General features: G+C 35.9%; 1 pseudogene; it reads left to right on the forward strand.

Annotated features, from left to right (window-relative positions):
- The first annotated feature begins 4,144 nt into the window (after positions 1 to 4,144).
- LOC108741134 lies at positions 4,145 to 5,137 on the forward strand (annotated as a pseudogene).
- Positions 5,138 to 16,141: the final 11,004 nt, after the last annotated feature.

A 16,141-nucleotide genomic window follows, 5' to 3' on the forward strand; every position in this document is an offset into this window, starting at 1 on the left:
GGAAGCAGATAACAATGCATACAGAAGTGCTTTAGTTGCGCAAGGATAATATAATCAAACCTGTATCCTTTTACTCTCTCTCTCTTGCGACAATAGACATGACATAATGGCTGTCCGGGGCCCACATAAAACCAATATTCGAGTGGATAAAAATACAACATTTACCTATTTCCCGATTACATACGTTGAGCGATGGGCCTGTTAATCAATATAAAAATAAATTTATGTCCGAAATGATGTGTCGCCATCTAAAAGATCTCTATCCAGAAGCACACTTTTCATGGCATTATTCTGAACCCGGGCATGGTAAGAGAGCGCCTGATAATGTCGGTGGAACCCTGCAACGGACAGCTGATAAAGTCAAAGTGGTGGCAGAAGTCTATGATATCGTAGACCTGAATTCATTGAAACATATCCTTCAATGCAGGTGTCTTTTCATGTTATTGTTTGAAGTTACAACAGCAGATATTTCACTGATGAATGATCTCATAAAACGGTCCAGGACTATTCCTACTTTCCGGGGAACACAAAAAATACGCCAGTTTGCATTTTTTAACAACACCTCACAGTGCAGAAGACTCATGCATAGATTGCGAAAAAGATTGCACTCACTGTCATTTAGGATATTTTCAAAAAAACACCAAAGTATTCGATTTACTAAGAGGCGTAACAAATCCCCTCAAAAGTCAATGAAATTGGATGTAATGAAGGATAATCACCAACTGTCTTTAGCGTCGTCTTCGCGCTTTCAAGATCATACTGGAATATTCAAGGAAAATGATACAATTTATTTAGGAGATGAGGGATCTACTCGGATAGTGATAAGATTACCGTTTAAGATTATGTCCTGATTAAATGGGGCACAGCAAAGTATCCCGGAGAAGTTAATTTTATCTATTTTTGAAGATGGTTCAATGGTTACATGCATGAAGCAAGGTTTTAAAGTTTTGGAGATGACCTAATATTAAAGATGAACTGGGAAGATGTGATACAGAAAATAAAGACGTTAAAGTTAGTTAAGAGGGGGAATTACGTTATTATAGAGTTAGTTAACTTTACAAGTGATGTTAACATAAATACAAAATAATTAATTGAAGAAAAAAAGACCAAAAAACTAATACAAGAAAAGACTAATGCAGATTAATATTAATAATAATTAATGCTTAATAAATAAATATGAAGACGTTTTAAGTTTCTGAGAAATGTTAAGTACAAAATTTAAAAATAAATAGTTATAAGTATAAAGATAAAAACATTTGTTAGTTCTATAATAGTGTAATTGTTAATTTTTTGAGATTATATATATTTATATTGACTATATATTTGTACATGTTTTTTAATATAAAATAATAATAAATCATTCCCTCACTCTGTTAAACATTCCCTCATTTATTTATTTTTTTAAAAAATCACTTTTAGAGATTATATACAAAAATATGGAAGACCAATACTCCTAAATAGATCTCTTAAGCAACTTTTTTGATCTCTGCAAAAGAAATATATAAGTTAATAAAAGAAAACTTTCGTTTTGTATGAAGAAGGCAGAATAACTAGAATATTATTCGAAAACAAGAGTTATATAGTAGGGGAGGTCGGGGCTGCAAGTTCTCGGGGCACCTTGTTCCGACAGTAATAACTTTGTAAAGAAAAGAGCAATACACGTGAAGTGCGTCGTTTAAGCATCAGGTGAAGCGCCACGCTGGCGGCCATCTTAGTTGCTCCGACGGCGCCGGACGAGTGGCTGCGTGCACCGCGTTATTAGAACACCACGTGAGTAAATTTTTTCGTATTTAAACTTTTTGGTCTACTTTTTTTTATTATTGACCGATTTATGTGCATCTTTCCAATTTTAGAGTGGCATTAGTTAGGTATCCTATAGCTTGAATGATTTTTCAATTGAATTTATTAATTTGCTAGCATGACAGTTTTTATGCAAAAATATAATTTGCGGCTACAAGTTCCCTCCCAACGGGGCTGCTTATTCCCCGGAACAACTTACCCCAATCGATCAGCAACCCGTGCAACTATTATGAACGCTTTTAAAAAGGCTGAAATATGTCCCTTTAACCCTGGCGTTTTTAAAGAGGAGGATTATGCATCATCTTTCGTAACAGATCGGCCACTGTTACAAGCTGCGTCGTCGCAAGCTGAATCAAATGAGGAACCCCACCAGCCTTCTAGCAGTTCGGTTGCGATTGAAATAAATATTCAAATATTACATCAGATTAATTTGCAGCCGGAATCTATAACAATAAACACTTCAATATCGGCTCAGATTGGTGAACCACCTCAACAATCTGCAACAAATCAGGGTGATGTTTCTCAGGCTGCCTCTGTGGCCTTTAATATCGCCCAAGAACTTCAATTAACACCAGTAAAGGCAAATGCTTCAGCTGTGTTTAATCCTGAAATTGTAAAGCCTTTACCAAAGACACCCCCAAGATTGCAGACGGCTACGAATCGAAATGACGTCATTCTAAGTATTCGAGAAAGATCCAGGTCACCTGACTTTCCCCACTCCTTCATTTCCGAAGAGTATATATATGTGCCCGTCAGAATCAGTTTATGTATCAGTGAGGTCTTCTGAGCAGTTACCAATAAAATAATAATTACAGTAATGACAAGCAAGTGTATATATGGAAGTTTAGCAATCACCTAATAAGGTATCAATTACAGTTTAATAATGATGGAGTGAAAGTTGGCGCGGGATTAATAAACTACGAAAAAGGTTCCCTGAAGAAATTAATAGACAAAACCATAGAACAATTAAAAAAACGAATAATCGCTAACAACGCGATTTCAGGCATTCCATCTCTACAGCTACAGATATTAATATTTCAGGCACTAATATACTAGACCAGGCATAACACATAGAGGTCGTATAGCAAAATTCGGGGGTCACGAGAGATTTCAATGTCAAATATTTAGATACACGATATTATAACATCTATATGTGTATTTGTGCAGAGTCACACTCACACACCTGCACACAAAGGTTGGAATGCGCGCGCACACGTGCAGCGAGACAATGATTAAATAACACTGACTGTAATATGAACTAGTGTAGTTTGACACTCTTCTACTGTAGTCAATTGTCAGTATTTCACCGTAACGAGATTTTAGTTTTTTTATTTATTCGGTAATTAATTAATCGATTATTATATGCAATATGTTATTTTTATATATTTATTGGATTTTAGGATCAAAATAATTTTTGGCCGAACATAGATAAAAATGGTAATAACTCTCCTCAGGCAGGACAAAGTATTGAGAAACAGGCATCTAATGTACGAAAAAGAAAATATGGTGAATCTTTTCTTTAATTTGCCCTTATATTTCAAAATTATAAGGGTAATGAACAACCTCTTTGTTTGATCTGCAGTGAATTATTGGCTCCGGAGAGTATGAAACCATCAAAATTAAAAAGACATCTTGAATCAAAGCATGTTTCGTATATCAATAAACCAAAAAAATATTTACTAGCGTCATATGAAGTTTCATACTGTATTGCTAAAAATTAAAAGCCGTTCACCATTGGAGAAGGTCTTGTATTAGCTGCTGCTATTAAAATGGTAGAAATACTACATGGAAGTAAATATGGCGATGATATTCGAAAAATTCCTTTGTCGAACGACACTGTCTCGAATAGAATTTCTGATATTAACAACGACCAATTAGTGCAACTTATTACAATAATTAAGTAAGCCCAAAATTTTCAATCCAGTTGGACGAAACAACGGATATTACTATTGGCTCAGTTATTAAAATACAATCGAAATAAGAAGGCAAATTCCCCAATAAATAATGCACACTAAAGTCATATCGTTTTCCTCATTCTTACAAATGGAAGATATCCTGTCTTTACTCTCTAAACACGCCTCTTCCTCAGCTGCGTCAAAATCTGCATCTACGTTTCATAAGAATCAATCGAATAAAATGAGACGATCGACAACATGCTTGTCTTGTCATTTGTACCTACATAAAATGGGCAAATTTACGGAATCGGCTTAATTTAGTTCGTGTATTTGTGCGAATAGTCTTCTCTCAATATATATCGTTTAAGTTATTTTTTCGTTGTAACTATTGTTGTCGTTGTTTTTGTTGTTGTTATTGTTGTTTTTATTGATATTTTGGTTGTTTAACGAAACAGATATGCTTAAGGATTCTGCCACTAATAGAGGAACAACTGGAATTCCCTAACAACAGGTAAGTTAATTGTGAGAAGTTTCTTTTCAGCAAGTCACAAACAAATTTTAAAATATTACAGGAATAACAGTATATCTCCAATGAACCAATTATTAACATGTTTGCGATTTTATGTTCTGCTGGTCACCTGGTAGCCATCTCGGACTTTGCAGGGATGCACACTTCAACAGCATCACGTATCATAAACAGGGTGTCCAGAGCTATAGCCTCTTTTGGAGCACAATTTATAAAAATGTCTGGCACACAGGAGGAAGTTGTGCAAGTTCAGAATGAATTTTTTGGAATTGCTGGGTTTCCTAGAGTGATAGGTGCTGTAGATGGAACGCACATAAAAATTCAATCATCAGGTGGTGATGATGCAGAAGTGTTCCGAAATAGGAAATCCTATTTTTCTATAAATGTACTAGTTGTGGGAAATGCAAACAAAATAATGGATATTGTTGCAAGGTGGCCTGGCTGAACACATGATTCTACTATATTTAACAACAGCAGGATACGAACAAGAATGGAAAATATGGAATTTCCGAACTGTTTTTTACTAGGTACATATACTGTTTTTATTTTAATAGTGATTCTTACGTATTTTTTTTGTAGGAGATAGTGGATACCCACTTAAATGTTAAATACGCGGTGAAGGGCTTCTGATCTATATAATGAATCACATATTAGAACGAGAAATACAATTGAACGATTGTTTAGCAATTGAAAACGGCGCTTCCCTGTCCTTGCCTATGGGATAAGGCTTCAATTGCAAACAGTATTAACAGTGATTGTTGATGATGTAGAAGTGCCGCCACTACCTGACGACATTGACGCCAACGAATTAAATGTCCTTATTGAAAATGGAAATTTCGTTGATGATGGAGGTGCCGAAGAAAATATAAATGCAAGAGAAGACTTGATAGAGAACTATTTTAATAATTTAGAGTAATTTATACTTATAAATACATAAGTTAATAAAACTTCCAACCATTATGAACAACTTTTATTTAATAAATTTAATTTGGCGTTTTTAATTTCTATATCTAACAACAACGGTTGTTTCTCTAATTCATGCAGCTCCTGCTTATGCCGTTGTTGTTGTAGCAGGTGCTGCTTTTCCAGTTTGCAAACTTCAAACCGTTGCTGTAACAATTTTGTATATTTTTTAAGCAACGGCCGATGATGTGGGGGCCCTCACAACAGTGGCCGGACGGATGTCTTCTGCTAGAACCACTGCCACTACCCTACAAGTATAAATCTTAATATCTCACATATAACAGTTACTATCATATTTACTACTAAGTGTAATATTGAATTGTATTTGTAATTTTTAATAAAAAAGTACTTCTTGAACAGGTTCCACGATGCCACTGCCAGTTGCCCCTATTGTATACTGGCGTATAATCATTTTCGGAGTCCTAAAATATGCGACATGTACAAAACAGTTCTGAAATATTATAGACAAATGCAAATTTTACAATGCAATGAACTACCAAACCCTTCCACTATTATATCAATTGTAATGATATTTACAATTGACGAGAGAAAAATCAGTATACTTATAAGTTTCAGTCTCAGCAATGACTTCTGCAGAATTGTCTGTCATAAACTGGTCCAGCAATGGTGTTCTTGACATTGTCTACATAATAAAGGAACAGATTAAGTAAACTGTATGTTTACATACTTTTTATTATTAATACATACTGACGATTCATAACAAGTTCCAATGATTGTAGGACACCCTTACACAGAGCAAGATCACGTATTGAAGTGTTAAACCTAACGAGTGAAGAAGTCAACATCCCGAAAGGTAGTGTCGTTACTCGCGGCGAGGTTTGTGAAGAAATCATATCGAAGGAAATAAGAGAAAGCGAAGTAAACACCGAAGAAATAACGAAAAACGAAGTTGTGACCGATTTAGTTGGTGAAGACGCAGAAAACTTGTGGAACTCGTAAATGAATACAAAGATGTAGTTGTACGGAATATGCATTAATTGGGTGTCATCGATGAGACGAAAATGAAGATTGAAGTGTTAAGTGACGCGCCGGTAGTGTACAAACCGTATCGTTCATCTTTCTACGAGCGGGAAATAGTGCGAGAAATTGTGGACGAATTGAAGGAAGCTGACATCGTTGAAGACTCTAGTTCACCTTTTGCAAGTCCGTGCCTTCTAGTGAAAAAAAAGACACCAGGAAGGACCATTATTCACTTCCTCGCATTGACGATCAACTGGACCTGTTGCACAATAAACGGTATTTTACCAGTTTAGATTTACGCAGTGGATACTATCAGATCCCAATGGAGGGGAATTCTAAATCAAAAACAGCTTTTGTAACACCTAACGGTACTTACCAATTTAAACGCATGCCATTTGGCTTATGCAATGCCCCGTCGGTATTTCAAAGGTTTATTCATTTAATTTTGAAAAATTTTAAGTTCACTTTAGCCATGGCTTACCTGGATGATATTATAATTCCAAGTGAAACGATTGAGGAAGGCATGAAAAATTTGAGACGGATTTTAAACCTTTTGAGGGAATCTAACGAAAAATTTGAGACGGATTTTAAACCTTTTGAGGGAATCTAATCTAACAGTAAGAATTGATAAATGTCGATTTTTCATTAATAAAATTGAATATTTAGGGTTTAAGATTAGTGAATTAGGTATATCGCAGAGTAAAGTTAAATTGCAAAGCATAATAGATTTCCCAGAACCTAAACACGTTAGGGGGTGAGGAGCTTTGTCGGTCTGGCAAGTTTTTTTCGTAGGTTCATACCAAAATTTGCCTCCATCATTCATCCTTTAACGGATCTTTTAAAGAAGGATGGGGTTTTCAGGTGGACTGAAATTGAGCATAAGGTTATGGATTGTATAAAAATTAAATGAAGTAGCGAGCCTGTTTTATGTATCTACAATCCTCATGCTACGACAGAACTCCACACCGACGCTAGTAAGATAGGCTTGAGCGGAGTTCTGTATCAGGAACAGAAAGATATAAAAATGCACCCGGTATGTTATTTTAGTAGGAAAACTACGCCGGAGGAATCGCGATACCATTCGTTTGAACTTGAGGCTTTAGCTATCGTATGCTCAGTTGAGAGGTTTAGAGTCTACTTAATTGGAATTCATTTCGTCATAAAAACGGACTGTAATGGTTTGAAAATGCTAGAGAGTAAACGAGATCTAAAGATGGTTTGTTAGTTTATCAGAATTTCAGTATACCTACAATTCAACATCATAAAGGCTCGATTAATGTAGTGGCGGACTCATTAAGTAGGTATCCAGTAGAGGGAAGTAGAGAAACCGAAATTGAGGGGTTACCAATAAATCATATTAATGTAACAATCGACTGGGTAGCCGCGTTACAACGAACAGACCTTGAAATTCAAATCATTTCAAAATGTTTAGAAGACCGTAACGTTGAGACACATAAAAAGCTCACCATGTGTAACGGCAGAATTTTTAAAATTAGCCGTGATAAGTTTCGTTTATATGTTCCCAATGACCTGCGTTACGATACAGTAAGTGAGGCTTATAGAAATCTTAATCATTTGGGAGTCGATAAAACGCTTGAAAAGATTAAGGAGTGTTATTATTTTCCTAAACTGCGAGATGTTTTAACGGGATATATAAAAAGATGCATTAGTTGTCTCTATCATAAACCTGCGTCACACAAAAATTTAGGTTTTGCACACCCTTTGGAAAAGGGCACTAAATGCTTTCATACGGTTCACATGGACCATTTGGATCCTTTCTTAAAAACAGATTGCCAAAATAGTTATATTATCGGAATAATTGACGGCTTTTCAAAGTATACTACATTAAAGGCGGTAAGGGACACTAGTGCTTTTGAAACTTTAAAATTTTTGCAGGAGTTTATTTCCCACTACGGAAAGCCTCTCAGAGTCATTACCGACAGAGTTACAGCTTATACTAGTCGAATATTCGAGGAATTTTGTAAGGAATTTGGCATAATTCATGTAAAAATTGCTGCGGGAACTCCGCGCAGTAATGGACAAATAAAGCGATTAAATCGCACTATTTTGAATTGTTTGTATAGACTGTGAAGGCGGTGATCGACTGTGGGATGATAAACCTTTTGACATACAATGGAGTATTAATAATAGTGTTCATAAAATTACAAAATGTACTCCTTTTGAATTAGTTTTTAAGCACAAGGGGTTAGGATTGCACGATAACCCTTTAACAATCGAAATTATTGAGCTCAATTCTGAACTAAGCGATCAAAAGAAAAATGAGCAAGTGGGCGGTTTGCTTGAGGAAAATCGCTTAAAACTATTAAAGCAATGCGAAAGTAAGTAACAGAAAATTTAGGATGGGAGATTTAGTCTTGGTAAAAAGTCAAATACCTTCCACTGGGCAAAGTAGAAAGCTAGAGACAAAATATAAACGTCCGTATTGTATTACGAAAGTTTTGGACAAGGATAGGTATATCATAGAAGACAAGGCAGGACACTTTATAAAGGAATTTTATCGAGTGAAAAGTTAAAATTTGTTTCTAAAAATGTTCAATTTGTAATCAAATTTGTTTCTGTATTTTTGAGTAATTGTCTTGCAACTATGACGGTATTTCTTTTTATAATTAACTGTATATGTACTGTTTGTTTTTTATCTATGTAATACTTGCTTACATATGTACTAAAAAATTTGTTGTCGGAAAGCCAGTATTGACGAGGGCGACAATCGAAGGTGTATTTATTTGTTTAAGCTTTAAACATGTACACGCTGGTAGCTGGGTACGTGACCGTGGAGCCGAGCGGGACTTGTAGAGAAATGTCGCATTGCATTAACTAATACGTGTTCGAGTGTGAAAGTTGTGTTTGTGCCCTTATTGTTAGTGGTAGCAGCATTTGAGCGAGACGAAGGTATTTACCTAGTTCTTGGTGATTTGATTTGTATTTATCTGTTGAATTTGTATTTATTTGTATATTGCAAAAATATGCGTTTTATGAGGTTCGTATATTATCATTTATCGAATTAATCGATTGTTGATGGTGGTGACGAACACTCAGAGGAAACGTACCTGCCAGTGAGTACTGACATTCCTGGGGGTTCCTACCGTGGAACATCTTTGATATACACCTCCAAAGGGAGGAGATCGGGGACGATCAGAAACATCCCTAGATTCCTGTGGCCAAGGGGGTGGGGACGATCCCGCAACCACATGAGGGCATTGTGCTTCTAGAGGCACTTAGCACCCGCGAGTGCAGAGCCCAACTGCCTTGAAAAAGGGGGTGGTGTCCTAACACCAATTACCGTCTTTTAGAGTTAGTTTACAGGATATTTGTATATAACGTGCACGCAACCCAGAATTAACCCAAACGGCTTTAGATGCAATGTTACGGATCCAGAAGTGATCAGCGAGGGCAGGGGGGGCCAGCTCCCCCGGTGAGTCTATTTATCTCGTCAATATGTTTGAATTATTAAGGAGGGACTATTTTCTTTCATTTCTTGTTTATTCTGCTACCACACGTGCAAGAATTTTCTTTAGGAGGCCCTCTGCGTATACATTTGTCTTTGAGCCCATTTGTCACCTACCGGTAAATTTGTTACATATTTTGACCATGGCGAACACGTACCTACCTTGCGCCTGAATAATTTTATTTTTTTTTAATATCTCAAAACACTCCTTCGAAAAATCTCCTTACAAGACGCGGATCGCGATTTCGATCTTTTTGGAACTCATCAGCGCGTCGCAGACAGCTCCGACAGAATACAGACCACTTCGAATTATTTTATTCAATTATGGTAACGTGCTTATCACGTAGTGATTAGCTACGCCGGGATTCGTTTCAGCAAGTAGATATCCATATATTTAAATGGACCTTGTTGGAGCATACGTAATCCTAAAATGTAGCATCGTGCTACAAATGACGCCATTTGTGGTATTTTCTGTATATTGTAAAGTTGACGAATTTTTAAAAACTGAAGGTTTAGAATAGAAAAATTGCTGTGGAATATGTACAGAGCGATGATGGGCAAAATATTTTTAACAGAACGAAAATGTGAACTTGCTGCTTTTTTTCAAAATGACTTTTGGCTATCCAAACTGTATTATTTGTCAGATATCTTTGCGAAATTGAACGATCTCATCTTGCCTCTTCAAGGAAAAACTTGCGATATATTTACTTCGCATGATAAAATTGAATGTTTTATTAAAAAGATCAACGAAAAGTACGGTAGAAAAAAATTCGTTCGAAATGTTTTCCAGTGTCGACAATTTTATAATCGAGAAAAATCATTGTAAAACTTTTATTGCAAAGATTATTGTAGATCACTTATAAGCGCTAGAAACACAGTTCCGTACATATTTTATATTAAATATTGATTTCAAAAAGGTAGCTTTGATTCAAAAGCCGTTTTGGATTGGCTTAAGTGAGATTGATCACCTGCCACTTAAAGCTCAAGAGGAACTTGCTGAGCTTTCGAGTGACTCAAACTTAAAACTACAATTTCCAAAAAAGCTCTTGACTAAATTCTGGGTCGGAGCTAGAACTGAATTTCCCACAATCGCTGATATGGCGTTAAATGTTCTTCTACCATTCAACACCACATATTTATGTGAAGTTACTTTCTCAACTTTAACACATATTAAATCCCAATGTCTCTAAAAAATGTTGAAGAGGTCTTACGTCCAGCAGTGTCAAACATTCCACCGAGATTTAATTTGTTATGCAATAAAAACAGGCACATCCATCTCATTAAATTTTTTTCTTTATTTTTAATTTTATACTTACCACTCAACGATTGCGTTCGAATATATTCGAGCAAACTAAGACGGTCAGAATTCCCTTTTGTTTATCTTATTGCAAAAAATAGGGCATACAATTTTTGTAACTATAATAAATAAAATTATACAAAATTTTGTGCAATATTTAATTTTAGATTTTTGTATGTTTCTAAACGAATTCTAAAACTATATACTTTCATATGTATATGTATATTGTTATCTAATAAATAAATCATCAAAAAATATTTATTCATCTTTCTTTTTTATTTATATGGGGTCGCCAGGAAACTCGCAATCATAAATGGAATCGTGAATGAAAAAAGTTTAAGAAGCCTTGTACTAGACCAAATCGAAAATATTATGATGTCAAACGAAAAGGTGGATACAAAGTTTAACATACAAGTTTTTATGATACCATGTGGTACCGGACATACGAGCATGCTAGATTTGAAACAGAACCGTCATACAAAACGTAGCATAGGGCGAATAAACAATGATGATAACTTGTGTGACGCTAGGGCCGTTGTAACCGCTCTAACTCACCCAAGAATGTGTTTGTGTGCTAACACATTCTTGGGTGAGTCACTTTCTTGCACAGATAAGTACACTACAACAGGGCGAGCCCTCCAAATGATAACGCCAAACTAATAATGTGAGAAGTTGGGTGGATCCTACGAAAATGAATTTTCTTTGGCTGACTTCCGACAATTGAATGAATGAATCGTGTGCCGAAAATTTTAGCAGCGTGATTTATTCTAGACCCGAAAAGCCAATCACACTGTATCAATATAAAAATAAAAACCATTACGTCGTAATCAGTGGTATGATCGGATTACACGGTCGTGTTTATTACTGTGAGAAGTGTGACGCTTGCTTCAATAATAATGACATGCACAAGTGCAAAGAGATACCTGTCTGCACACTGTGTAAACAACCATCTCACAATTCAGCAACCCGAAATAGAATCTACTCTAATTATTGTTATAGACATTGTTTCAACGATGCTTGCAAAGACAAGCACTCCAGCAATTTATAAATCTTTATCTTGCACTTTGACTTTGCGAATCCCAACGGCCGCCTAAATGCGGCTTCACAGTATGAAAAAAGACTAGAGAGATACACGGCCGTTGCACACAATGATGAGTTATGATTCATATTTTATACTTACATATTGCGTGGAAAACATTATCAAACCATTCACTATTTACAATGGAAAATTATAGAGTTCAAATTTCTTGACCGGACCCTTGGCCGACTTTCCTAAAACTTATATTTCCCGCACTTTTTCAACACTTCCGAAAACCACAATTATATTGATAACTTACCCGCCGCAAAATATTATGGCCCAGATGTCATGAAAACGAAGAAACGAAAAGCAGTTTTGACATGACACACGTCTCGGATAAATGAAAACTACGTATTTGATTTACAACGAGACCTGCACGACTATTGTGATTCCGATGTGGATATTCTCAGAAGAGGATGCTTGGAATTTTGAAACAAGTTTTTGTAGATCGCTTACATTGATTCCTTGCAGTACCTCACGATAGCGAGTGTGTGTATGACTATTTACAGATCAAAATATATACCATAAAAAACGATTACCGTTGCAGAGGAAAAACCGAAAGACACATACAGCCGAGGTTTGATAACGTGACTAAACCAGTTCGGCAATCTCCGTCACGCCCTAAACGGCGATGAAATAGCACTATACGATAATAAAGTTGACGGTTATGATAACATCACAAATACAGTTAATCAGTACCACGGGTGTTTTTGGCATGGGGGTCCCAAAAACAACTGGCTCATATCAAAATAGTACAAAACCGCCAAAAATGTAGATATTGACGAACCGCTCAATCCGAGAGAATTATTTTTTGGAGGTCGGAGTCAGAGTGAATTCGTTACTGACCCGAAGAGATGGTACGAAATACTGATAGATAACAAAATACACATTTCAAATTGTATATTTGTAAACGATGACGTTGTTCACGTGACCTACAAATATAATATATTTGTAGAAGACTCTACATCCGCCAACATATTCATAGCGACGTTTACCACAAGTAACGCTGGTTGAACATTACACGTTTTCGCCCGCACGATCAAAAGTCGTACGAGTTTATATCGTGGTGTAATTGCTTTCCCACTGTACGATTTTAAACGTAGGTAGGTATCACACGATTTGTAACCGTATGAAAACATTATTCAGATATATACGGTCGTTGTCACCATTTCTGAGGAAAATATTGTACAGTGACTATGAATCGGGGGCAAATTATAGCTTGGTTTTGTATCTAAAAAGACCAAGGCGTGAGCGCCTTCATTGGGTGCATCCTATTAATCACAAACATGATGTAATGGGGTTATTCTATACCTTATTTGAAGACCTGAGAATGATGAACGTCAGTTTTTCAACTACTTTCGTATGTCAGTTGGCTCCTTTGACGAACTGCACGGCAAACTGCAGAAACGGTAAAACACATAATGTAGAAATTGTATACAACCTATTGAAATGCTAGCTATAACTTTAAGGTAATAAGTGTCTTTAACACCGACAGTTTTTACTTCCTTTGTAGAGGGGGGTATTGTAATCTTAAAAAGAATCATCCTCCGAGATTATTGCTTATTTTCACGTTGTAGAATCTCTAAACCACTAAATATATATTTGTTTTCCCAATTCGGTCGGTCAGTTTGATGGTCTGTCGGTCTGTCTGTTGGAAGTTGCTGAAAAGCTATTTTTTGAATGTATATTAAACCGCAAAAAGAAACTCAACAGCAAACAATGCGAATTAAATGGTAGTAGTAGACAGGTTCCCGCACGATTGAAACCGTCTAGTATGAAAAGGTGCATTTGGCCACATAGTCCACTAAGCGAAAATACGATACGGCTACCGTTCATCTGTAGTAGCACTAGAAGGCTGCAACGCGAACAAAAATCGTATCCGTGCTGTAACCGTATAATGTGAAAGACCTCCATACCCTTCATATTTGCCCGTACGATTTATTCCCGCACGGGCGAAAACGTGTAATGTGCAACGAGTGTAACGCTCGTTTAAGACTGTACGATATGTTAGATAGGCTGGGCGAGGACGTTGTCTACTACGATGCAGACAGCATCATTTATATTGACAATGGTCAGAATACCGGACCGACGTGGTCCATTCTAGGTGAATGGAGTAGTGAATTGGCGGATGAAGATTATATTATTGAATGGATGTCGACAGGACCAAAGAACTACTACTACAAAACATTAGGAGCATAGAAAAAAAATTAAGGGTTTTACCCTTAACTACGAGAACGGTATAAAATACAACAGGGATGCTTTCAATGATATAATTTTTGGTTAAAACGAAAAAACTAATAACGCGGGAGCGCATTTCAAAGGCGTTTAGGATGGACAAGAAACGAAAATTTGAAGGACACTTTTAACATGACACAGTTCCTTGGGGATTTTGATTTTCGAACACTTGTGTATGATTTTTGCAATATCACATACTTCATTCAACAACCACATTTGTCGCAATAACTTCCATTTAAATGTATAGTTATTTGCTGTTTGTAAGTACCTACATCTTGTATAGGTAGACTTTTTATTTCGATTCCCATCTCTCTCTTTATATGCAAACATATTAAGTAAGTAACGGTAAATGTTTCATATTCAATATTTTATTTGCGTGCATATAGTTACATCCACCAACACAATCCTTTTAGAGGTTAACTTTCTTTGACCGTAGAGCGACGCTTAAGAGCATTCTGAGATAACTCTAAATTCCAGAAGAAAGGCCTAATAGGACTGCCTAATGAAGAAGCAGTTAATTCTATGATTTCTTTAGACTATTCCTCTAAGTATAGTTTGTAAAGTACAGGGCTCAGTTTATATTTTAATAAATAAATAATGTTTTACAAACACATCTTCGTTGTCAGCAAACGTTATTGGCGCTGCGAACAGGATCGCCAAACGGCACAACTGAGCGCCATTTTCTGAAAATTCGCGAGTGTCGGTGAATTTCTATTGTTTGTTCGCGACTAACGAGAACCAAGACTTCACTGAGATAAAACCAGAAGACCTTCACCTGTACGGAAGAGCTTCACCTCTGTTATGTCTTAGAAGCAGCACCTGAGGTCCTTATCTAGAGCATCGTCTTCATAGCACAGAGAAACTTCACCTGCAGAAGAACCTCCCGGAGGCAATGCTGATTTTGCTCCTGTGAGTACCTTTCCATATACCATAATTTAACAATATACAATGTAAGATATTCAATGATAAGAGAAAGATCGCCGAAAAGAACATTAACATTCGATAATACTAGCGAAAATTCTGATGAAGAAAATCTTGTTACTAATCGTTCTATTTCTAGTAATTATAATTTCAAATTCAAATATTATTAATAATCACCCAGAAAAGACTCATAACGTCAATTTTAATAAAATAAGTTCAGCTAAGGAAATTATTCCACAATATGACGGTGGAAGCAAAAATCTTTCTTATTATATTAAACAATGTGAAAAATTTATAGATACTTATAAAAACTACACTCCAGGTCTAGAACAATGCTCCTATAATAAATAATTATTTGAACTCTGTTACTCAAAATTAACAGGCGCAGCCCGCGACACATTACTTATTTCGAATTGTTCAACATGGTCTCAAGTAAAAGAAACCCTTCTGAATAGTTTCGGCGATCAACGTAACGAAGTTTTACTAGAAAATGAGTTGATAACATGTTTCCAACTCCCAAATGAAAATTATGAGCAATACTACAAAAGAATAAAATCTAAATTGCAGCAATTGTTAGAACACATTAGTATTAGGGAATACGATAATAATTTTAAAATATACAAAAGGGATATGTATAATAAAGGCGAATTGAATACTTATATGACAGGTTTAGTAGAACCATGTAGGTCGTTTATTTCATTTAAAAACTCCAAAATAATAATCAAGCTAATTCGAAAGTTATTCCTGAAATTTTCATTAAAAAACCCTAGTACACGCTCACACCTACATCCATCTCCACAAGAAACACAGCCAACTCGAGTAAAAACAACAATCCTCCCTAATTCCACAATTACTTCCGGAGTACAGGTCCTCCGAACTTCATAGTAAAAGAATTAGGGGAAGAGAGGGTAAGTTGTAAGGGTAATTTCTTGTAACTGATTTATAATTCTTTCTTTGTAAATAAATAGTTTGTAAAAAA

The sequence above is a fragment of the Agrilus planipennis genome, unplaced genomic scaffold, assembly GCF_000699045.2.
Source record: "Agrilus planipennis isolate EAB-ADULT unplaced genomic scaffold, Apla_2.0 scaffold319, whole genome shotgun sequence".
NCBI lineage: Eukaryota > Metazoa > Arthropoda > Insecta > Coleoptera > Buprestidae > Agrilus > Agrilus planipennis.